Genomic DNA, 26,605 nt, shown 5'->3' with positions numbered 1-26,605 from the left:
GATAGAGTGTGCATGGAGAAGATGTTGCCATCAGTAGGGGAGACTAGAACCCAAGGACACAGCCTCAGAGTGAAGGGATGAGCCTTTGGAACTGAGGTGAGGAGGAAGTTCTTCAATCTAAGGGTCGTTCATCTGTGGAACTCTGCATCAGAAGGCTGTGGAGGTCAAGTTACTGAGTTACTTAAGACAGAGATTACCGAGTGACAGTGTGAGGGAACCGGATTAAAAGCAGTAGAGATATAGATAGTGATGCAAGATGCTATGGAAGGAGAGGAGTTATTGAGTGACATTGTAAGGGAGTTGGATTAACATCAGTGGAGATATAGTTAGTTTCATAGGGCACTGAGGGAAGAGGGGTTAATGAGTGATGATGAAAGGCAGCTGGATTAGCACCAGTGGAGATACAGTTAATAACAAAGGATGCTGGTGGGAGAGAGGTTACAGTTAATATTAGAGGGTGAGGGATTATGGAGTGACAGTGTAAGGACATTTGATTAATATTAGTAGAGATACAATCAATAACACAGAGGCTGGGGGAGAAGAGTTGCTGACTGATAGTGTGAGGGAGTTGGGTTAATGTCAGTAGAGATACACGGTATTGTTCGGAGAGCAGTCACTGGATGGGAGTGTGTGGAAACTGAATTAACAACGGAGAACCAGTCAGTAACACAGGATGTTAGGACAGAGAGGTTACTGAGTGACAGGGAGAGGGAGCTGGATTAACAACAGTCGAGACACAATCAGTATCATAAGGAATTGGATGAAGTGGTGCAATCAAGTAACAGTAACAGGACCTGGATGAACATTGTGGAGCTGCAGTCAGTGACACAGGATGCTGAGGCAGAAGAGGGGTTATTGAGTGACACTGTGAGGAAGTTCAATTTGGCATCAGTGGAGTTCCAGTCAGTAAGACATGGCACTGGAGGGGCGGAGAGGTGACAGTCAATAATAGGTCATTAAGGAGAGGTTGGTTAATGAGTGACAGTGTGAGGAAACTGGATTAACATTAGAAGAGATACAGTCAGTAACACAGGGTGTTGGGGGGAGTGGTAACAGGATGCTGAGGAGAAAAGGGCTAACTGAGTGACACTGTGTGGAATTTGGATTAACTTCAGTCATGATACAGTCAGTGACAGTGAGTTGGGAGAGAGGGGTGCTGAGTGAGAGCGTGAGGGAGCTGGATTAAGATCAGTAAAGATACAACCTATGGCCTAATACTGGCATTGATGCTGGACCAGCTAGTGTTCTGTTGACAATGATTTGAATCGGTGGTAGAATTTAAACTCAATAAATATGTGAAATAAAGAGGCTAATACTGTTGTTGATTGTCATAAATATCTATCCGGTTCACTAATGTCCCTTAGGGAATTAAAACTGCCAATCTACATGTAACTCCAGACCTACAGCCCTTGGCAACAGCCTAGCAAGCCATTCAGTGGTACCAAACCACGACAAAGTCTTAAGAGAATAAAATGGGACAAATTGCAGCAAAAACTACAGCAAACACTGCTCTATTGACCCTGCAAAGTCCTCCTTATCAACAGCTGGAGATAGTGCCAAAACTGGGAGAGCTGTCCCACAGACTGGTCAAGCAACTGCCTGACGTAGTCACACTCACAGAATTAGACCTTATAAGACAATCCACAGCTATCACATTGGCAGGACAGACCCAGCAGAGTTGGCACCGCAGTGCTAGGCTGTCAGGAGGGAATTACCCTGGGAGGTCTCAACATTGATTCAGTACTCCGTAAGGTTTTAAGGGCAAGGAAAACTCCTGGCAATTACCATTACTCATGAGCTGAGGAATCAGTGCTTTTGCACATTGAACAGCAGTGGATGTACCTGTCCATTACAATATTAATAAGCAAGACCAATGTGCAGACCTTGGGAGATGAACTGAGATGTTGTGTGACATTATCATTGTGATAACTACAATAGATTTTGAATACATCTAGCAACTTAAGACGATGTCTATAAGGTGCATGGGCCATTCGTAGCAGCAGAATGGTATGGAAATGCAATTAACAAACTTATGGCCAGGCATATTCTACACTCTGCCACGATCATCAAGCCAGAGGGTCATAGAAGTCATCGAGATGTACAGTACTGAAACAGACCCTTTGGTCCATCTCATCCATGCCGACCAGATATCCTAACCTAATGTGGTCCCATTTGCCAGCACTTGGACCATATCCCTCTAAATCCTTTCTATTTATATACCCACCAGATGTCTTTTAAATGTTGCAACTGTACCAGCCTCCACCACTTCCTCTGGCAGCTCATTCCATACATGCACTACCCTCTGTGTGAAAATGTTGCCCCATCAGTCCCTTTTAAAGTTTTTAACCCTCTCACCCTAAACCTCTGCCCTCTAGTTCTGGACTCCCCCACCCCAGGGAAAAGACTTTTCTATTTACCATATCCATGCCCCTCATGATTTTACACACTCTATATGGTCACCCCCAATTCTGATTCAATGAAGATTGTCAGAGGTCATGTCATGAGCAACACCAGGTATACCTAAGAATGAGGTGTCAAGCAGGTGAAGCTACCAAACAGCAAGTTGTTGACAGAGCAAAGCAACCTACAACCAATGAGTCAGAGCTAAGTTCTGCCACATCCAATCATGAATGCTAGTGGGCAATTAAACAACCCATTGAAGGAGAAGATTCCACAATGATCCCCATGCTCATTGATGGGAAAGCCCAGCATATCAGTGCCACTATTTAAGAAAGGTGGTAAGGAAAAGCCAGGGAACTATAGACCAGTGAGCCTCAGTAGTGGGCAAGTTGTTGGAGGGGATTCTGAGGGACAGGATTCACATGTATGTGGAAAGACAAGGAGTGATTAGGGGTAGTCAACATGACTTTGTGGGTGGGAAATTGTGTCTCACTAACTTAATTGAGTTTATTGAAGACATAACAAAGAGGATTGATGAAGGCAGAGTGGTGGACATGATCTATTTGGACCTGAGTAAGGCATTCGACAATATCCCACATGGCAGTCTAGTTAGCAAGCTTAGTTTGCATGGAATATGGACAGAACTAACCAGTTAAATACAGTACTGGCTTAAAGGTAGGAGTCACAGGGTGGTGGTGAAGGGTTGCTTTTCAGACTGGAGGCCTGTGACCAACAGTATGCCACAAGGATCAGTGCTGGGTCCACTGCTTTTTGTCATTTGTATAAATGCTTTGGAGCAGATCAGATGCTAGGAATCCTACAGTGTGTACAAAGCCTGTTCACAAGGCACAAGTCAGGGGTATAATGGAATACCCATTTGACTGGACGAGTGCAGTTCCAACAACACTCGAGTGTGGCACCATCTGGGACAATGTTTGATTGGCACTCCCTCCACAAACAACTACTCCCTCAACCACCCACACTCAGAAGCAGTAGTATATGAAAACCAAAGGAATTCCCAAAGGCTCCTTAGTGAGCACGTTCCAAACCCATGACATCCCCCATCCAGCGGTACATGGGCACTAGATACATGGGAACACCACCAACTGCAAATTCCCCTCTGAGACATGCACCATTTTGACTTGGAAATATATCACTGTGGTGACTGGCACAGAGGGAAACCTGCAGATGTTGGTGTCCCATATATCTGCTGCTGTTGGCTTTCTAGATGGAAGTGGTCACAAGTTTTGAAGGTGATGTCGCTGGAGCTTTGGTCATTTTCCTTTGTGCATTTATTGAATGTACACTCTACTGCGACTGAGCGTCAATGATGGAGTGTGTGAATGTGGTGCCAGTTAAGTGAGCAGTTTCGTTCTAGATGGTCTCAAGCTTCTTGGGTGTTGTTGGAGCTGCACCCATCCAGGCAAGTGATATCCCATCACACTCCTGACTTATGCGTTGTAAATCGTGGACATGTTTTGTGAGTCAAAAGATGAGTTATGCACTAAAAGATTCCTAGATTCTGATTTGCTGTTGAAGCTATGGTATGTATATATAGCTAGTCCAGGTGAGTTTTTGGTCAATGTTAACACCCAGGATGTTGGTAATGGTGGATTCAGTGATCATAACACTATTGAATGTTATGGGTAATGGTTATATTAACTCCTGTTGGAGATGGTTATTGCCTGGCATCTGTGTGACATAACATACCACTTACCACTTACCATTTTCAGCCCGAGTCTGGATATTGTCGAGGTCATGCTGCATTTGGACATTGGCTGCCTCAATATCTGAGAAGTCACTAATGGTCCTGAACATTGTGCAATCGTTGGAAAACATCTCCATTTCTGACCTTGTGATGGAGGGAAGGTCCGTGATGAAACAGCTGAAGATGGTTGGGCCTAGCACACTCCCCTGAGAAACTCCTGCAGAGATGTCCTGGAGCTGAGATAACTGATTATCAATATCCATGACCATCCTTTTTTGTGCCGATATGACTTCAACCAACAGAGAGTTTCCCTTGATCCCCATTATGTACAGGACATACATGGGCAATTATCCACATTGTTTGGTGGGTGCTGGGTATTGTTGCTGCACTGGAACTGTTTCCATTGGGGAACAAAAGTTCTGCAGCATATCTTCGGTATAATTGACAGAATGCTGTCAGATCCCAGAGTCTTTGCATTATCCAGTGCTTCCATGCATTTCTTGACATCACATAGTGTGAATTGAATTGACTGAAGAGTGGCAACTGTAATCCTGGAGATTACTGGAGGAAGCCAAGATGGATCATCCACTTGGCAGTTCTGGTTGAAGGTTGTTGCAAATGCTTTTTCCTTAACATTTGAACTGTTGTGCTGGGCTCTCCTACAATTGAAAACAGGGAGTTTGTTAAGCCTCCTCCTCCAGTGTATTGTTTAATTGTCCACTACCAACCAGATGCTACAGGATAGTAGAGCTTAGATCTGATCCATTTACTGTGGAATCATTCAGCTCTGTCACACGTCGATTATGTTGTTTGGCACAAAAGTAGTTCTGTCTTGTAACTTCACCAAGTTGACACCTCAGTTTTAGGTATGCCTGGTGTTGCTCCTGGCATGCGCCCCCGGCACTCGTTATTGAAGCAGGTTTGACCCGCTGGCTTGATGGTATTGGTAGATTGGGGAATATGCCAGGCTATGAGTTTGCAGACTGTGCTGGATTCTGCTGCTATTGATCGCGCACATTTCCTCATGGATGCCCAGTCTTGAATTGTTAAACATGTTCGCAATCTGTCCCACTGGCATGGTGATCTTGCTCCACTACACGATGGAGGATATTCTTCATAGTGTAGATTAGGTCAAGTATGGTTTTCCCTCTCGTTAACAGACCCACTGTAGCAGCAATGTGCTTTAGGAAATGACCAGCTCAATTATTGGAGTTGTTACTGAGCCACCCCTGGTTCTGAATATTGAAATCCCCCTGCCAAAGTACATTCTGTACCCTTGCTTCTGCCAGTGCTTCTTCCATAACTCAAGAGCCCCTTACTGATTAAAAATCTAATGTTTTCAGCTCTGAATATACTTAAAGACACAGTCCACTTTTGATGGTAATGAATTCCACAGAGAGAAGAAATTCCTCCTTACTTCCATCTTAAATGGGTGACTGCTAACCTGAGTCTATGCCCTCTGGTCCTAGACTCTCCCAATGTGGAAACATCTTCTCAGCATTTACCCTGTTAAACCCCCAAATATCTTATGTGTTTCAGCAAGGTCTTTTCTTCTTCTTCAGCACTCTAATAAGTACTCACACAACCTATTGAAACTCTTCTCTAAGAAACACCATCCATACCTGAATCAGTCAATGGATTGTCTCCCAAGGCAGTGTACTTTTACTTCGCCACAAGGACAAAAACTAAAGTGGGGATTCTTCTCTGATTCTAACTCTTTGCTCTTCCTGTCCTGTGAGTATTCAATACAGAAAGTGTAGATGAAGCTTTATTCTGTACCTAACCCTGTGCTGTACCCTAGAGCTGGGTTTGTTTGATGAGTACAGTAGAGACGGATTTACACAGTATCTAATTTTATGCTCTACCTGCCATGGGAGTGGCAGATATAGACAGTACAGATGGTACTTTACTGTGTATCTAGCTCTGTTGTATACCTGCTCTGGAAGAGTTTGATTTGGAGAGCATAGAGCTCCTTTACTTTGTATATTATTTGATGTGAATATATTTGATGGGGACAGTGAGCTTGACTCTGTAATTAAATCATCGCAGTAACCATGTTGAGGAGAGTTTGATGGAAATAATGTAAAGGGAGCTTTACTTTCAGTTTAAAACAATAGAGACAGCTTTTAGATGTATCTCATCCCCAGCCGTACTGCAGAGCAGATTTCTGTGCTTAACAAAAATTACTATTTCAAGGAATTAGACTCTAGCTACGGGTGAACAATTGAGAACCATCGTCACATAACTGTTCTAATTAAAATTCTCATGTCACTATAAACTTATCCTTATATACACAGAAAAAGAAAAAAATGGGATTAGATTAGTTTCCCTACAGTATGGAAACAGGCCCTTTGGCCCAACAAGTCCACACCATCCCTGAGAGGAGTAACCCACCCAGACCCATTCCCATATTTACCCCTGACTAATGCACCTAACACTATGAGCAATTCACTTGACCTGCACATCTTTGGATTGTGAGAGGAAACTGTGGAACCCGGAGGAAACCCATGCAGACGTGCGGAGAGTGTGCAAACTCCACACAGACAGTCGCCCGAGGCAAGAATCAAACTCGGGTCCCTGGCGCTGTGAGGCAGCAGTGCTAACCACTGAGCCACTGTGCCACCCTAAAGAAGAGAGGCAACATAAGAATGGAGGAAAAGACAATTAAGCTGTTCCTGAGATGATTCTTATAATTCTTGTCTGGGCAGAATGCTGCTTCATCAAATATATTCACATCAAATAATATACAAAGTAAAGGAGCTCTGTGCTCTCCAAATCAAACTTCCAGAGCAGGTATACACAGTAAAGTACCATCTGTACTGTCTATATCCGTCACCCCCATGGCAGGTAGAGCATAAAATTGGATACTGTGTAAATCTGCCTCTACTGTACTCATCAAACAAACCCAGCTCTCGGGTACAGCACAGGGTTAGGTACAGAATAACTACAAAGTTACATTTGTACACAACCTCCTCAGTTCCAGTTCATCTGCAACCACCGTTTCACCATTGCTTGTACAAATGTTACAACGAGTGCCAGCTGTTCTTTTTTCATTTCTGCTCGCAGTTGGAAATTCAGGAAAAATATAAAAGATAAGCTCTTCACACTGTTCTCGGGGTGTTTGTTGGGAACGGTGTAAAAGATGCTTTACCCGGTATCTAACCCTGTGCTGAAACTGTCCTGGAAGTCTTTGGTGGGGACCCTGTCAAGGAAGCTTTACTTTCATTTTAAAAGTAAGAGTAAACTTTAAGTAAAAAAGAGAAGAGGGAGCTTTACTCTGGATCTAACCCAGCGCTGTCCCTGTCTTGAGAGTGTTTGATGGGACAGTGTAGAAGAGCTTTACTTTAAGTTTAAAAAAAAGTAGAGGGAGCTTTATTTGATTTAATTTGATTGATTGTAGTCATGTGTACCTAATTACAGTGAAAACCTTTGTTTTGCAAGCAGTACATGCAGATCATAGCAAACAAGCACGTTCAGATCATAGGGTGCTTAGACAGAGTGAGGTATACAAAATTACGGCTGCACAGGAGGTATGCAAAGCAAGACCAACATGCGACATTATTCGAAGTTAGAGAGGTCCATTCGTCCATCTAAGAACAGCAAGGAAGAAGCTGTTCTTGAACCCGTGAGTGAGTGTGTTCCAGCTTCTGTATCTTCTGCCTGAAGAGAGCATTACCAAGGTGGGAAGGTTCTTTGATGATGTTGACAGCTTTTCTGCCACCTCACGAAGTGTAAATGGAGTCCATGGATGGAGGATTAGCTTCCATGATGATCTGAGCTGTGCACACAACCTTCTGTAGTTTTTTACAGTCTTGGGCAGAGCAGTTACCAGGTCCTGTGATTGGGATAGTGTGTTATTTATAAAAGTGCATCTGTAAAGGTTGGTCAGGATCCTGATGGATGTGCCGAGTTTCCTAAGCCACCTGAGTAAGATGAGGCATTGTTGTGCCTTCCTGACTGTTGCATGACCGTGGGAGGTCCAGTACAGATTGTTGGTTATCATCACTGCAAGAAACTTGACACTGTTGACCCTCTCCACCTCAGCTCCATTGATGTAGATAGGAGTGTATCCTCCTTTCTTCCTGAAGTCAATATTCACTTGATTTGTTTTGCTTGAGAGAGAAGTTACATCAAGACACCAAGCATTCTATTTCCTTCCTGTATTCTGACTCATCATTGTTTGATATCCATCCTACCATGGTGATGGTGTTAGCAAACTTGGAGATGGCGTTTGTTCGGAATCTGGCTACACAGTGGTGGGTGGACAGGGAGTACAGCGGGAGGCTGAGAATACGTCCCTGAGGGGCGCCAGTGTTGAGGGTTATTGTAGAGGAGACGCTGTTCACTGATTGTGGTCTGTGGGTCGGGAAGCTGAGGGTCCCGTTTACTATGTATCTAACCCCATGCTGTACATAGAAATGTAGCAACACAGAAAATCGGTGCAGGAGTACGCCATTCGTCTCTTTGAGCCTCCACCGCCATTCAATATGATCGTGGCTGAGCATGCAATTTCAGTATCCCATTCCCACTTTCTCTCCTTACCCCTTGATCCCTTTAGCTGCAAGGGCCATACCCAGCTCCCTCTCGAATATATGTAACAAACTGGCCCCCAACAGCAACATGTTCACAACTCTGAGTGAAGAAATTCTTTCTGATCTAAACCTGTCCTGTACCTATCCTGACAGTGTTTGAAAGGGACATTGTAGAGGGCACTTTACTCCATATCTAACTCTGTGCTGTCCATGTTCTGGAAGTGTTTGATGGCCACAGTCAAAGGGAGCTTTAGTTTCAGTTCCATAGATTAGAGTCTTGCATCATGGTGGGTGCATGAGCCAGTAGTGATATTAATCAATTCTTACAACTAAAAGCAAGTATTACTATATGTAGGATTCCTATTGATGTCACAGACCCTGGTCAAGTACTAACCAAGGCTCCAGTGAATCTGATGTGAGAAAGGGGCATGTCCTCACCGCTTCAGACATCAAAGCAGTTCTCCTTGACTGTCCAATTCAACAATTATATTTTGCTTTGCCCTCTTGTTTAGGAGAAGGGAAGGTGTTGGGTTCAAGGAATCACAATTCTTATTGGTAAAGCTGAAGTCACATGTTCAGAGGAGCATAGCCATTCACAGTTGCTCTTTACCCTGCTAAACCACCCAAAGGTCTCTCACCAACAAACACAATCCCAAACATAACCAAGAAATAATCATTGTAGGATATAGAGTCGAGAGTATGGTGCTGAAAAAGCACTGCAAGTCAGGTAGCATCCGAGGAGCAGAAAAATCAATGGTTCGGGCAAAAGCCCTTCATCGGAATTCCTGAGGAAGGGCTTATGCCCACAACATGGATTCTCCTGCTCCTGGGATGCTGCCTGACCTGTTGTGCTTTTCCAGTCCCACACTCTTGACTCTGATCTCCAGCGTCTGCAGTCCTGACTTCCTCCTCATTGTAGGATACAGTTTGGAATTAGTCACTTGCTCCATTGCGTCTTTTGGTATCAAAATTGAATTAAACTTAGTTCTTTGCTCCACTTGCTCTTTCTCATAATTCTTTAATTATTTTCCCTTTACATGTTATGCATCAGAGAATCTCCACCAACGTGCTTGAAAAGTAAATGAGTCCCATTGACATTATTATTGAGTGTCCACACTGCACTGGGACGGAACTGGAAATAGTGCATCTGTTGTTTCTGCCTCTTCCTACCTGGCTGCATCCTTGGCAGTTTGACTATCTGCAACGTCTCACTGGTCCCTTTGACTTTTTGCCAGCTCACCACTGATTGACCTCCTGTTTGTCTAGCCGCTCCCCAATCCCACCATCTGGATGCACCTCCTGATCTTCTGCCTGTCCTCCTGGTCTTCCAATTGTCCTACTCGTCTTCAAGTTGTTCCTCCTGGTCTTTCATGGACACTTTCCCCTACAAATAGATCTTGATCAATTGGGTCAATGATCTGAGGATTGGCAGATGGAGTTTAATTTGGATAAATGTGAGGTATTGCATTTTGGTCAAACAAAAAAGGACAGGACTTATACAAGTAATGGTATAGCCTTGGGTGGTGTTGTAGAACAGAGAGACCAAGGGGTTCACGTCTATAATTCTCAGGATGGTTAGAATGTGTTTAGCATGCTTGTCTTTATTCCTCAGAAGTTTGAGGATAGGAGTTGGAATATCATGTTGAGATTCATGTGCAGTTCTGTTCACCCTGTTATAGGAAGGATATTATTAAACTGGAGAAGGTTCAGAAAACATTTACCAGGATGTTTTCAGGAATGGAAGGTTTAAGATATAAAAATAGACTGGAACGTTTTTCACTGGAGCACATGAGGTTGAGCAGTGACCTTAATGAGGTTTATAAAATCATGAGACGCATAGATAAGGTTAATAACAAGGATCTTTTCCCTCGGCTGGTGGATTTCAAAACTAGGGGGCATATTTTTAAGGTGAGATTTAAAGAGGACATGAGGGGTAACAGTTTTAAGCAGAAAGTGTTCAATGTGTGGAATAAACTGTCAGAAAAAGTGATGAATGCAGGTACAGTAACAACATTTAAAAGCCATTTGGATAAGTTCATGAATTGGAAAGATTTGGAGGGATATGGGTCAAGCACAGCAGATGGGACTAGCTTAGTTTGGGAACATGGTTGGCATGGACTAGTTGGACAGAAGGGTCTCTTTCCATGCTATGTGAATATATAAGGGGTGGATTATAGCAATGTCTTGCAGCAAGGTCTAAGTGTGGGCTATGTTGGAGAGATGAGTGGGGGGGTTTGGGGTGGTGCTGAACATCTCACTTCCTCAGAGGAAGTCCTCGGGCAGAATCATGGAATTTGTTTGGTAAGCAATCATGGTAGAGCATCTCAGAGAGGGGTTTTTGGGGAGAGGCAGGTTGGTGGGGTGTTGAGAGTCATTGAGATCTACACCACAAAAAAGACACTAACCCATTGCTCCTTAAATTCAGACTAGTTTGTTATAAAGTGATGTTTGGAAAGAGTTCAACTCTATCAGTTATCACTTCCCCTCCACACCACCCTATTTAGTAAGGGCTGGGTGGGGCAGGGTCAGTGCCAGTGGTCCCTAACCATTTCTGCTGCAGTCTTATTGTGTCAGATAGTTTCAGTTCTGTGGCTGTTCTTCTGGCCCCCAGCTTCCTGTCACGCTCTGTGTAATACTAAGTCCATTCACAAACTAATAATTCAGCAGAATTAATCAGTACTTCATTCACAGGAAGGCACAGCTAACAGAGGTAGAATGACAGAGAGAGGGACAGGGAGTGAGAAACAGAGAGGAAGACAGAAAGAGAGGGATATTTACAGACGTAATGGGTGATATAGAATGATATTTCAGTACTTGTTATGTGTAGTTTTGGACCGGTTCAGCTGTGCCTCAGACAATCAACAAAAGATTCAGGACTCTTTGTTCACTGAAGGCCATCATCCCTCAGTTGGAAATACTTTTGTCTTTGAGCCTGAAGATTTTGATTTAAGTCGCACCAGTTTGGGGGGGGGGGGGTCTGATATTTTGGGCTCATGTGTTCTGAGGCAGCGATGGCTGTGATAGGGCCCAAGCTATAGCAGCTGCGATCCTCTCTAACAGGCTCCTGCTGTCCCACTTGCCTGCACGTTGCTCTCAAAGGTTCACTGAGGCACTGTGATACTTGTCAAGCCTTGATAGAAGGTCACAGTGGAACAATGATTGGAAAGCACTGACCTAGAGACTTAAGCTCAAAAATCAAGGTGTGCACAAAAGTGCATTGTCAGAGGAGTTAGCTCTTGAATGGGATGTGATGTTGAGTCCCAATCTGCCCACTTGGGTGAGCAGAAAATATCCAACAGCACTATTTTGAAAAAGCTGGTGCCCCGGCCAATATATTTATCTTTCAATCACCATCACAAAGAACAGATTATTTGCTCAATATCACAGTCCACCTTGTGGGAGTTTGCTCCCTGTCGCATGGTTTCTCTTACATTATAACTGTGAGTAAATCTCAATTTTTATTGTCTCTATTGCATTTTGACATGTCTGGTAGATGTGAAGTTGTTATATAAATGCAAGTCTTTTTGAGGGAGAGACAAACAGGCATGCAGTGAAACAGATACAGATAGAGGGAGGGAGGGAGGGGGCAAGAAGGTAGGCGAGGGAGAGAGTGACAGTATAGAAAAAATTAGATAGAGAGAAAGTAAATAAGATACATTAAAAAAAACAAAAAGTGAGGGACAGGAGAAGAAAAGTGGGGGGGGGGGGGGGGGAGGTAGGGGAGAGAGAGAGAGAGAGAGAAAGAGAAAGAGAGAAAGTAAGTCAGATGCAAGCTAAGCATTGGCTGAACTTCTGCGTGCTGAGATTTGACCTGTGGTAACCCACTGCTGATTGGACCAAGGCTAGGCTACAGCCTTGAACGTGAGTTGGATGCTGGTTATCTGCTGTAAACATCTAATTGGTGTACACTCCGCCCTCCAACCGAGAATGAGCTCGGTGTCACAGTCTGACCACAAGTCACCCAGGAGTCAGCAGCCCTGCTCACTGTCAACTGCCCAACAGAAACCAGAGAGAGGGCAAGAGGGGAAGGACAGGCAAGAGCCTGCAAAGGGTTACACCGCAATTCATCCAGAGACCCAGCGAATTCAGCCAGGACATCAGTGAGGCAGGAAACCTCAACAGGGTAAGTAAAGCAGTAATCGGAATTCCCTGGGAATGAGAAGGAAGGAGCCCCATAGAGAGAAGGGAGAGGGAAAGTGGGCAGCTTCATATAGCTAACAAGACAAGTCTTTCATGAAGTGATCTGCATTGCTGTTGTATTTTCTGTTGATTTTGGAGTCTTGCTGCTTGACTTGAAAGGAAGTTAAATTCTGTTATTGCAGGACAACCATAGAATTGAAGCTGAAAGGCTCACACCAGGTCATTGACATTTCCAGAGTTACCATTGAAGCAGGTTTTACTCAAACATTCTCATGAGGTGAATATATGGAGCAGAGGGTAGTGGGGATTTTGGCAGTGGGGGGGTCGGGGGGGGGTGATGGCGGTGACGGGGTTGTGTATGTAGTGGTTACTTAAAGCTGCAAGCATTAACCCTTTCAGGGACTGCCTTTTTTTCTCTCTCTCAAAGAAATCTGAAATGTAGAGGGTTTGAGATTTGCTTACTTTTCTCTCATTGCCCAGATAAAATTCATCATTGAGATGGGGAGTCACTTTCCTGCACAGCTCGAACTGAGCAAAGCAGTGAAGGTACATCATACTTTGGGCAGGTGGGCTGAGAAGGAAATATCAAAGTGACGTGTCAATTTGGATCAATCTTGTTGGTAGAATCCAATTCAAGGCATTTATTCCTTGCATTCAAGTTTATCGACTTCTCTGTCACACAACGCATTTCACACCGACTATAGCCTGTTCTCCCTTTATATTTAAGTTACTTAATTGTTAACCCCCCGGCTTAATGTTAGTTGTACTGGCATGAAATTGAGGTGATGCCCTTTATAAATGTTAATCTTTCGACATGAATGAAAGATAAGCTTCTTATTAACAGGTTACACGTCCATTCCCAAATCTCTACCCACCAACACCAACTCTCAAACTTTAGGAAATCTCCCAAAGTTTTTTGCACGCATTGCTAAAATTCTACAGACTCATTCTTGAATCTGCATTTACCAAATCGTTCACGGTAATACCATGTACACCAAATGCTGTTGTTGAACACACCCACTCCCATACACCAATTAGCCCTGGGACCTGGATCACAATTCAGCTAGACTAATTTGAACTTGACTTGCAACTTGTGACTTCAAATTGGGAATTTGCACTATTTCACTCCTAAATGACCCAGTAACACAATGTCGCTTGGTTCTTGAACTGAGCAGATTCCTTGGCTTCTTTTGAGGAAAGTCTGTTGAAAAAAATGCAGACAATTTTTAAGTTGTTAAATTGTGACAGAGCTGACAGGCACAATCCTTAGTGTTTAGGCTACAGTGCATTCAGAACATTCAATAATAGAGTCCACATGTAACTTTACATTTACAATTAAGTTTAATTTCCACACACACAGGATACAGTTGTTTTTCCAGTGCTACTTCATGATGCTTACTCAAACATGACAGAAGGCTGCAATGTTGGCTAGCAATCCCAGTTACTGGGAATGTGTACTGCCATCCTACTGAAAGCTACAAACAAAGGCTCTTTACTCATTTCTGTTCTCATCGGATCACATGAAATCAGAGCAGGAGGAGATCATTCGGCCCATTGATTCTGCTCTATTATTCAACGGCTGATCGTTCCGTTCAAGTCTTGATTTCTGGTTTGATCAAAAATCTATCTTACCCAGCCTTAGAGTATGATTGATGAGCCAATCTCTTAATGCAGTTTGGGTGAAAAATTTCAAAGATTAATAACCTTCTAAGAGTAAAACTGTTTGTGCTCATCTCTGTTTCAAACAGGAGACTCCTTGGTGGAATCTTCTCTTTTTTGAGACTCAGTGTTGAGCAGGGTATAACTGCAGGAGAGACTTACGCTGGGGGGTTGGTGTGACTTTTCCCACAGCGTTATGTTCTTTTCAGTTTACTGGACATTCACGTGCAGGCAATTGCCAGGTATTTTTGGCAGGAATTTCTGAGGAAGACCAACACCTTTTGGGCTGCAACATCTGTGCGCCATCTTTTATAGGAACAGTAGTTCACTCTCTGATCATCATCACTGCTCACCCCAGGAGATGTCAGATTCCAGATTAATAAGTGGCATCATGTTTTAACGAGGTGTCCCTAGAGGATCTACTGAAGGCTATCCTAGAGAGAAGGGATATTCTCTTTTCTGTGGGTGCTAACAGGAGATCATCCCAGCTGATGAAGGCAGAGGGAAGGTCAGCAGCCATGGTTGGCTCAATTGAGCCTGGCTATATTGCCCCATGATGATGAATGAACTGCTATCTCTGCTAGGGTGTGTATCATTGTCTACTTGATGTCTCATGCTCCTACAAGTGTTATTTAGCACTGTAAGGTTACCACTGTGGAGAACTACAACATGGTGTTAGGCATCTCCATGATATGCTTCAGGTACAATCAATATCTCTCAGTTCATTACAGCTGCTGATGTAAGTTTACTGGTACCACACTAGCACTGCTACTCACACAACCATCATAGCTCACATTTTCACTGTGCATACACACACCATCAGATGACTGACCTTTCATCACAATTTGAAGAACACACATTACAATCAGTTCGCACCAAAGGTTTGCATGGGACAAGGACACGACCACAAAGTCCCCCTTTTAAGCTGAACCCTGCTTGCCTGCCACAGCCAGGTTTGTGTATATCAGCCAGTGTGACAACCTCACTTCGGCAGGTTTCTTGGCCTGGTCAAGCTTCACTCACTTTGTGAACACGTTTCCTATTGTTAGTGAACCAGCTTGTGCCTAACTTTAATGGTCTGGGATATTACTTAGCATTCATGACATGCTAATGAATGTAAAACAGATTCCAAGGTGGAGAAACCCAACCCATCTAGGCACCATTTTCATGTCGAGGGTGGCATGTATATGGAATGAGCTGCCAGAGGAAGTGGTGGAGGCTGGTACACTTGCAACATTTAAAAGGCATCTGGATGGATATATGAATTGGAAGGGTTTGGAGGGATATGGGCCAGGCGCTGACAGGTTGGACTAGATTGGGTTGGGATATCTCATCGACATGGATGGGTTGGACCGAAGGGTCTGTTTCCGTGCTGTACATCTCTATGACTCTATGACTGTATAACTCAACACCAAAACTTTGACCTGCCGTTGGGAAGCTGAATTTTTGCTTCGCACCAATATAGTTCCCCACAAGATTTTGTTAATTCTCCAGAAAATTCTACCCCTCATTTTGTCTCACAGTACCCACTAGTTCAAAACTCATAGGAACATACCAGATAAGACAGGTGAGCTAAGAGCCTGGATTAGTACATGGAACTATGTTGTAGCCATTACAGAAACTTCATTGAGAGAAAGGCAGAACTGGCAGCTCAATGTTCGAGGGTTTAAATGTTTCAGACATGATAGAGAAGAATGTAAAATGGGTGGGGAAGTTGCATAGCTGATTAAAGAGAATGTCATAGCTGTACAAACAGAGGGCATCTTGGGGGGGCTCTCAGTGAGGCAATGTGGGTAGCACTCAGGAATAAGAAAAGTGCAATCACTATGGTGAGGTTGGACTGTAGGCCTCCCAATAGCCAGTAGGAGTTAGAGGAACAGATATGTAGGCAGATCATGGAAAGATGTAATAACAACAAGGTTGTTGTAGTGGGTACTCTAATTTCCCCAATACTGACTGGGACTCCCTTAGCGCCAGCAGCTTAAATGAGGCAGAATTTATTATGTGCATCGAGGAGGGGCTCTTGAAACAAATATGTAAATAGTCCAACCAGGGAAGGGACTGTATTGGGGAATGAGCCTGTTCAGATAATCAAAGTTTCAGTGGGGAAACATTTTAGGAATGGTGATCATAATTCAATAAGTTCTAAGGTAGTTATGGAAAAATATAAGGTGGGTCTTGGGTGAAAGTGTAAATTGGGGCAAGACTGAATACAACAGTATTAAACAGGAACTGGGAAAAATTGGATTGCAGCTGTTTGAAGATAAATCCATATCTGACATGTAAGAGTCTTAAAAGCCAGTTGACCAGAGCTCAGGACCAACATGTTCCTGTGAGAATGAAATATGAGGATGGCAAGATTTGGGAACCTTGGATGATGAGACATGTGGAAAGGTTAATCAAAAAGAAAAAGGAAGCAGATGTAAGGCTTTGGAAACAGAAATCAAAGAAGGCCATTGAGAAGAATAAAAGAAGCAGAAAAGAACTTAAAGAGAAATTAGGAGGGCTAAAATGGGCCATGAAAATGACATTATCCACTCCTTTGTCCAACCAGTTTGTTCTCCTCTATATGGGTTTCATCTCCACCTATCATTTATTCCTAACCCATTACCCCACCCTATCTTCTCAATGAAAATCAACTTTTTCTGAGCTACCATCAGTTCTGAAGAAAGGTCACTGGACCTGAAATGTTAACTCTTGAGTTTTTTCCACAGATGCTGCCAGACCTGCTGAGCTTTTCTAGCAATTTCTGTTTTTGTGCCATGAACTGGCAAGTAAGATTACGTAAATTCCCTGAACTGGCAAGTAAGATTACGTAAATTCCCAAGGCATTTTATGTGTGTATTAGGAGCAAGAGGGTAACTAGGGAAAGATAGGTCAACTCAAGGACAAAGTGAAGAATTTATACGCGGAGCCAGAGGAAGTGAGTGAGGTCCTTAATGAATACTTGGCATCAGTTTTCACTAAGGAGAAAGACATCGATGATGGTAAGCTTAGAGGGGTTTGTTAATCATCTGGGGCATGTTGATATGAAGAGGTGGTGATGTTGGATTTCTTGAAAAACATTATGATAGATATGTCCCCAAGGCTTGATGGGATTTACCCCAGGGTAATAAAGGAGGCATGGGAAAAGATTGCTGGGATCTTGACAGAGGTTTTTGTATCTTCTTTGGCCACAAGCAAGATCCCAGAAGACTGGAGAATAACCAATGTTGTTACTTTATTTAAGAAAGGCAACAGGGGTAATCGAGGAAATTACAGATTTGGGTTTCTGAAGCCTTATATCTGCTTCCTTTTTCTTTTTGACTAACCTTTCCACATGCCTCATCATCCAAGGTTCCCGAATCTTGCCATCCTCATGTTTCATTCTCACAGGAACATGCTGGTCCTGAGCTCTGGTCAACTGGCTTTTAGGACTCTTACCTATCAGATGTGGATTTATCTACAAGCAGCTGCATCCAAGTCTTCCAGTTCCTGCTTAATGCTGTTGTATTCAATCTTGCCCCAATTTACACTTTCACCAAGACCAGTCTTATATTTTTCTCTGACTTCCTTAAAACTTGCTGAATTATGATCACTGTTCCTAAAACATTTCCCCACTGAAACTTTGATTATCTGAACAGGCTCATTCCCCAATATAGTCCCTTCCCTGGTTGGACTATTTACATATTTGTTTCAAGAGACCCTCCTTGATGCACATAATAAATTATGCCTCATCTAAGCCCCTGGCATCAGGGTAGGGAAATTATTGGAGAATATTCTTAGGTACAGGATTTACTCACATTTGGAGTAGAATTGACTAACTAGGAACAGTCAGCATGGGCTTGATACGGAGGAGGTCTTGTCTCACAAAATTGATTGAGTTTTTTGAGGAAGTATCGAAGATGATTGATGGGGTGGGGGGGCAGTGGATGTTGTCTACATGGGCTTTATTAAAAATGTTGATGTCTATCATGGTAGGCAGGTCCAGAAGTCATCTGGGATCCATGGTGAGTTGGTAAATTTTATACAAAGTTAGCTTGGTTGTGCAAGACAGAGGACAGTTGTGGAGGACAGAGGACAGTTTTTCTGACTGGAAACCTGTGACCAGTGGTATTGTGCAAGAATCAGGGCTGGGACCTCTGTAGTTTGTAATACATATAAATAATTTGGATGAAAATGTAGGTGGTCCAATTTGTAAGTTTGCAGATGACATGGAAATTGGTGGAGCTGTAGATAGTGAGGAAGGATTTCAAAAGATACAGCAGCTTAGAGACCAGTTGGAAAGTTGGGCAGAGAAATGACAGCGGTTAATCCACACAAATGTGAGGTGATGCATTTTGGCAGGTCAAGTACAAAAGGAAAGCATTCTGTAATTGGCCAGATCATTAGGAGCATTGGTATACAGAGGGATCTTGGGGTCTAAGTCTATAGCTCCCTGAAAGTAGCAACACAAGTGTATAAGGTGGTAAAGAAGGTGTAAGGTATACTTGTCTTCATTGGTCAGGACATTCAGTGAAAAAGTTGGCAAGTGATGTTGCAGCTGTGTAAAACTTTAACTTGGCTATGTTTGAAGTATTGTGTGCAGTTCTGGTCATGACATTATAGGAAGGATGTGGAGGCTTTGGAGAGGTTGCAGAAGAGGTTTAGCACAATATTGCCTGGATAGGATTTTATTGGACAAACTTGTGAAGAACTGAACCCAAAATATTAACTCTGCTTTTTCTCCTCAAATGTTACCAGAACGACTTAGTTTTTCCAGCAATTTCTGTTTGTCTTTTGGGCAAACTTGGATTGTTTTTCACTGAAGTGTCAGAGGCTGAGGGAAAACCTGATGGAAGTATATAAGATTAGGAGAGAAAGTGAGGACTGCAGATGCTGGAGATCAGAGCTAAAAATGTGTTGCTGGAAAAGCGCAGCAGGTCAGGCAGCATCCAAGGAGCAGGAGAATTGACGTTTCGGGCATGAGCCCTTCTTCAGGGGCTCATGCCCGAAATGTCGATTCTCCTGCTCCTTGGATGCTGCCTGACCTGCTGCGCTTTTCCAGCAACACATTTTCAGCGTATAAGATTAGGAGAGGCTTGGAACGTTGCTACCTGGAATGCACTGCTAGGTAAGGAGATAGAAGCAGATACAGTAGCAATGTATATGGGGCATTTAGACAAATACATGAACAGGCAGAGAAAAGAAGGATTGGAACATGTGCAGAGATGTGTCTAGTTTATAATAGCATCATGATCAGCACAGAGTTGATGGGACAAAGGGCTTGTTGCTGTGCTGTAATGTTCTATGTTCTCCAACAGGCGGCACCATCCTCTCAGTATCCACCCCGTCAGACCCGCTCAGAATCTTACAAATTTTAATTTAACTTGTTAGATCCCAGCTTCAGTATTGTGTGTGTGGGCTCCACATGCTGGAAAAGATGCAAATGCAGTGGAGAGAGTGCAGAAATGCTTTATAAGAATATTCCAGGTATGAGGAATATCAGTTATGAGGATAGATTGAAGAAGTTGGGACTGTTCTGCCTGGACACAAGAAGACTAAGAGGGGAGCTGATTGAGGTTGTCAGAATCATGAATGGGCTGCATAGAGTAGATGAGGAGAAACTGTTCCCACTTGTAGAATAAACAAAAATGAGAGGGCATACATTTAAAGTGATGGGGAAAAGAAACCTGGCTGATGTGTGAAAAAAAACATTTGCACACAATGAGAAGTTAGGTTATGGAATACACTACCGGGAAATGTGGTGAAGCAGGTTCATTTCAGGAACTCGAGAGGGTATTGGTTGTTTTTTGGATAGTAATGGTATATGAAGATAAGGTAGGAGATTGGCACTAGATAATAGAGCCAGTGCAGTCATGGACTACCTCTGCATTGGAACAATGTTGTGATTCTGCTCTAATGCAATATTGCAGCGAATCAATTTTGGCCTGGTCTTTTACCAAAGGACAGGCACACATTGAAAATATGGGATGGCAAGGTTGAATTCTGAAATCTTTAGAATGCAACATCATCTTTAATGGGATGGCATGGGAGGGGTTGTGCTGATGGCCCACACGCTTCCACATCACACAGTGGCAAGTTCCTGGTGGGGCTCATGAACAATGAGTGGGAATTGAAATTTTCAATTGAGAGGTGGGGGTAAATGGAGATTCCAGGACATGTCCAGATGGAGCAGTTGCTGGGAGCACGAGGGTAAATCATGCAGGCCAATGATGGCGTTGGTTCAGTTGCTGCAGGAAATGGGAGAAAGACCCAAGTTATCCAACCAGTACCAACTGGTGTTCGAATTTTCTGTCCTTGTGAACGAGCAGTTCGAGAATGATGTGAAGCTGTTGCCATATTTTAGGTAGTAGAATGCAGATGGAGGAAACCTTGATGAATGATTGGCAGTTGGCAGAGGAGTTGAGGTGAGATTTGTGACATCATGTTGTGGCTGTACAGGACATTGGTGAGGCCACTTTTGGAATACTGTGTTTAATTCTGGTCTCCCCGCTATAGGAAAGATGTTGTTAAACCTGAAAGGTTGCAGAAAAGGTCGAGCAGATCATTGCTAGGTTTGGAGCATTTGAGCTAAGGGAGGAGGCTGAATATGTTGGGGCTATTTTCCATGGAGCCTTGGGGTGACCTTGTCGAGGTTTATAAAATCATGAGGCGCATGGATAGGGTGAATAGCCAAGGTATTTTCCCCACCGTGAGTCTAAAACTAGAGGGCATAGGTTTAAGGTGAGAGGGGAAAGATGCAAAGGGACAACGTTTTCACGTAGAGGGTGGTGCATGATTGAAAAGAGTTGCCAGAGGAACTGTGGGGGTTGGTACAATTACAACATTTAAAAGGAATCTGGATAGGTACATGATTAGAACGGGTTACAGGGATATCAGCCAAATGCTGGCAAATGGGACGAGATGAATTTAGGATAGCTGGTTGTCATGGACAAGTTGAACGGAAGTGTCTGTTTCCATGGTGTATGTCTCTGTGACTCTGACAATGGAAAGAGAAACAAGGGGAGTTTCAGTAGATTAACCTTCCCAATCCGGAAGAAAATGGCAATGAGCTGATGCTGGGCAGCAACCCCCCCCCCCGCGCCCCCACCATAGCAGCCCTATAGTTGTAGCTATCAAGGTCACAGTGGCACTGATTTTATATGAATCCATGCTGTCCTCACTCCTCAGTCAACAACACACCTTACCTTCATGTAGTGCTCCTATCTCAGAAATGAATGTCCTGAGCACAAGCACAGAGGGTTTTGTTGCCATTATTGGATTCCCACAGAACCAGGAAATCATTAATTGTACTCACACATGCATGAAGGCAGCAAAACAGCAGCCAATGGAATTCCTCAACAGAAAAGACTCCCACTCACTGAATGTCCAGCTGGCCACATGAGGTCTGTCATGATTCTTTCAAAGTCTCAGGTACTGCATCTCTTCAGATCCACATCCACACTCTGTGAGGGGCTGCTATGAGATATTGTTTACTTTTTGAGGAGGGAACACTTGGCCCATCCAGTATCTGGGCATTGATACAGTGAGGTGCTTCAACTAAGCCATCTCCTAACACATTCCTGTATTAAACTGACCATGAGTATCTTAGGTAACAAAGAAAACATAGACAATAGGAGCAGAAGTAGGCCATTCAGCCCTTTGAGTCTGTTCCACTATTCATACAGACATAGAATCATAGAGATGTACAGCACAGAAACAGACCCTTTGGTTCAACGTGCCAATGCCTACCAGATATCCCAACCCAATCTAGTCCCACCTGCCAGCAACTGGCCCATATCCCTCCAAACCCTTCCTATTCATTGAGTGAGAGTTACTGATGTTTCATTGGCTTTTTGACCTCATGCTATTAAGGACAAAAGAGTTTTGAGTTTGTTCAGTTTGTGGGCACCCAGATGCCTGTCACATGAGTATCACTCACCTTTCCAGACCTCCACAGATTATTGAAGCACATTCTACACTATTGTTCCTCACCTGGCCCCTGCCATCTTTCAAATGACATCCACTGTGGCTGCCTTTACTTATGTTTTCTGGGTTTGGTTGGTGTAAAGACCTTGTGTTTTTATTTTCCTGTATTTCTAATTGTGGGCAAAAAGTAGAAAAGAACTGTTTTAAAAACCGAAGGCTGTTGGATGTTTTGAAAGCAAGTGACCGATTACTCATTGTAAGCAGTGTTTACACAGCTGCTTGTTCAAGTATTGGTTAAACTGTGGTTGCAGATGAACTGGAGCTGAGTGGGTTATGTACAGATACATATAGATTGGGCTGTGGACAACCCACCTATTATCCATGGCAAAGGCTTTCTGTTTGTTAATAATTGTGTGGTCGGTCTGAGGTAGATGAACAGCTTGGAACTGCCAACAAGATACAGACTTCCACCAGCTCAGCAGCTCTCTCTGTTCTCTGCCTGAAGAAAACCAGTTTGTCTTTTATTCAACAGTTTATGTATACGTTTTCTAATCAACCTGTTCAGAGATGCTATCATACAACTCTGAATCAATTGGAACTTAAATCAGACATCCTGGCTCAGAAGTAGGGACACTATTATTGTACCGCAAGATCCCCCACTAAATCATAGGTGTAATCAATCTTCATTTTAAGTAGCAACCAACATGTTCAGAGATCTTATGACATGACTCTGGAGCAGGTCGGTCTTGAACCCAGGCATCCTGGCTTAGAGGTTAGGATCTTACCACAGTGCCACATTAGGCCCCCAGCAGTTTGTATAAGCTGTGATTTTTAACTGATAAGTGAGCCAGCCACCCTGTGTGTCTCGCAAACAATAGAAATTCTAGATAAGGAAGACCAAAAAGCAACATTCTGCCCAGTCAAGAATCATCTCAGGAATGACTGAACTGCCTTCCCAGTCTTTCCCTCTGTCTGTTTGTTCTGTATAAAGGGGGATCTTATCATTTATAGAGTTAAATTAGAAAAAGCTGGTTTGCAAGTGGAGCAGGTAATTAAGAAGAGAAATGGAATATTGTTCTTCATTGCTAGAGGGATGGCGTTCAAAAACAGGGAGGCTATGTTGCATCTGTACAGGGCGCAGGTGAGGCCACACTTGGAGTACTCTGTACAGTTTTGGTCTCCTTCCTTGAATAAGGATGTACTGGCATTGAAGGGGTGCAGAGGAGATTCGCTATGTTGATTCACTATGTTAAAAGGGTTGGCTTATGTGGAGAGACTGAGTATACTGGGACTATTTAATTGGAATTTAGAAGAATGAGGGTGAATCTTATAGACTCATATAAAGTTATGAAGGGAATAGATAAGATAGAAGCAGGGAGGTTTTTTCCACTGGTACGTGAAACTAGAACTAGGGGGCGTAGCCTCAAAATAAGGGGGAGCAGATTTAGGACCAAGTTCTCTGAAATTGCCTGCCCAGTAAAGCAGTTAAGGCAATTTCGTTGAATGTTTTTAAGGCAAAGATAGAAAGGTTTCTCAACAGTAAAGACATTAAGCATTATGTTGAATGGGCGATAGGTGGAGGTGAATTCACAAAAAATAATGAGCCATAATGTTATTGAATGGTGGGGCAGGCTTGAGGGGCCAGATGGCCTACTCCTGTACTGTGATATCACAATTGTTTACCTTTAGCTAGAGTCTATTTACTTGTAACAAATGGTCATGCTTGTTAAGTATAGAAATCCAGTCCAAGCTTTCTGTCAAGCTGTTTCTAAGAGAGAGGAAAAATTGGGAAATTTTAGAAACTTTTAACTTTTTGTGATGGCTCTTTGGAATAACAGGGCTTAATTTCTGGCGAGCCAGTGCAGCAGGTAACAGCAAGACCCTGGAAGCATTTGTGGTCTGGATGAATGGAAGAGTCTCAGAGACAGCATCCTCAAAGGAGGCTTTGGAGAAAGCTGGGGTCACCCCTGAACGCCTGTCCAGCTCAGCACTGGCCATTTGAGCTCCATGTGGCTCCATTCCTCCAGGCTGTGGCAAGTCCAGTCATGAACTTTATCTTCTGAAATCACCCTCTGTAGTCGTGAAATTGCCTATGGAGCAATCAATGCTTTTGCATTTGTGAATGGTGCAATGTCACAGATAGTATGGCTCAGCATGGGATCAGGAGCTGGAAGTGCTTCAGGGTTCCTGAGCCCAGACTGAAAGTGCAACCCCTAATTCACACCATGAACATGGCAGGACCAAGGAGCACTGATCAGAGCACCATACTCTCATTCCCGGAAAATACTGAATGTTTGAGTCTCTGTGTTCTGGCAAAATTATGGAAAGTGAAATAAAAGTTAGTGAGAAAGTGAACTTGGGACCCTCAGGACAAGGGGGCCAGCAGCTCAGGGGTCAGGTGATGGGTGGATATGAAACAAATGCCCAGATATACGGTTTCATTTCTGCTGCTGGCTGCTGAGTCTGCCTGTACTGACTCTCACAAACATACGAATCAGGACATTCTTACAGTGTGATAGACAGGCTGGAGACTCAGATTGATGTGTAAAATTCAGAAAGGAGAAGTTTAATGAGTGACTTTAGCAAACGCCCTGATCTTTGAAAAGCTGACTGAATCTTTTTGGCTCAGCGTTTTTTGGTGTTCCTATTGAATATTTCTCTTCCTTTGCATATTACCCTGTACCCAGCTCAGTCTTGTAAATACATTTTTGTGACTGACAGGAATACACCCACATGTAGAGTCAGGAAGGCAGACCTACTTTATGTGGAAGATCTGCCATTAAAGTTTATCGTCTAATGACAATTTCAGTTGAGAATGCTAGATTGATGTAGCTCTGAAGGAGCTGAGCACCAGTCATTACCGACAAAATGCAATGCTGGTGAAAGGGAAGATAAAACTTTGATTTGCTTAGCATCTGCCCAGACCTCAGGATAGCCCAAAGTGAAGCACAACCAATGAGTTCCTGTTAGAAATGTAGTCACTGCTGCAGCATCTAATTCATACACTGCATGTTAATACGAACAGCAACCTGCTGGTAAACAAACGTTCTATTTAATCAGGTTAGTTCAAAGATAAATATTGTCTCAGACAACAGGTGAACTTTTCATTCATCTTCCAATAGAATCACAGAATCATTTACCCTCATCCAGATGGCACACCCACCAGAAGTCCGGCACTCCCTCAGTAATGACCCTGTGATAATCCGGCACTCCCTCAGTACTGACCGTCTGTCAGTGTGCTGTTCGCTTAGTACTGATGTGATGCAAGACATAGATGACAGTCCATGATCTGGGGTTTCTTTTTTTTAACAACTCTGACTGTACAAAATCATGTTGAATCCAGAAGGAAATAAATGCTGGCCTTGCCAGCAAATTCAGGTGAGGAGATGCCCTTGTGGTCTTGTCGGTGGACTGTTAGTTCAGAGACCTAGGTAATGTTCTGGGGATCTGGGGTTTGAGTCCTGCCATAGCAGATGGTGGAATTTGAACTCAACAAACATCTGGCATTAAGAAGCCTTGAAGAAGTTTTCCTCCTCTCTTTACAAGAATTTCAGGGAGTCCCTCTCCCACTGCAACTCCTCATTTCCCCTTCGCCCACCTCACCCCAGTTCCAAACTTCCACTGTCCCCATGACCTGTCCTACCTGCTTATCTTCTTTTCCACCTATCCACTCCACCCTCCCCACCCCCCAACCTATCACCTTCATCCCCTCCCCCACTCACCTACTTTCTATGCTACTTTCTCCCCACCCCCACCCTCCTCTCACTTATCTCTCCACCCTTCAGGCTCTCTGCCTTTATTCCTGATGAAGGGCTTTTGCCCGAAACGTCGATTTTACTGCTCCTCGGATACTGCCTGAACTACTGTGCTTTTCCAGCACCACTCTACTTTAGAATCTGGCATTAAGAGTCTAATGATGACCATGAATTGATTGTCAGGAAAAACCCATCTGGTTTACCCATCCTTTAGAGAAGGAAACTGCCATCATTACTTGGTTAGGCCTACATGCAACTCCAGACCCACAGCAATGTGATTGACTCTTAATTTCTCTCTGGGCAATTAGGGATGGGCAATAAATGCTGATGTAGTCAGTGACAAGCACATCCTGTGAATGAATTTTTAAAAATCGCCTCGTGATTAATTTGATTTATTGTTGTCACATACCGAGGTGCAGTGAAAAGTATTGTCTTTATGCTGTACAGGCAGGTTGTACCATACAAAGTGCATCAGGTTGCAGAACAGAGTGTAGAATACAGTGCCACTGTGATACAGAAGA

At 43.4% G+C, this 26,605-nt stretch overlaps 1 protein-coding gene across 3 annotated transcripts in view; it reads left to right on the top strand.

Annotated features, from left to right (window-relative positions):
- Positions 1 to 26,605, top strand: part of LOC140493461 (oxysterols receptor LXR-alpha-like) — a 70,116-nt gene that overhangs the window by 1,748 nt on the left and 41,763 nt on the right. Inside the window, exon 1 of one of the 3 annotated variants that reach the window (XM_072591907.1) lies at positions 12,583 to 12,763. The exons of the other annotated variants lie outside the window; for them this stretch is intronic. The gene's annotated coding sequence lies outside the window, so the exon portion shown is untranslated. Of the gene's footprint in view, positions 1 to 12,582; positions 12,764 to 26,605 lie in introns of those variants that run through there. 3 annotated transcript variants of the gene reach the window in all.

This window comes from Chiloscyllium punctatum, chromosome 22 (assembly GCF_047496795.1).
Source record: "Chiloscyllium punctatum isolate Juve2018m chromosome 22, sChiPun1.3, whole genome shotgun sequence".
NCBI lineage: Eukaryota > Metazoa > Chordata > Chondrichthyes > Orectolobiformes > Hemiscylliidae > Chiloscyllium > Chiloscyllium punctatum.
The sequence above is the reverse complement of the archived record's forward strand: the minus strand, read 5'-3'. Positions and strand labels throughout refer to the sequence as shown.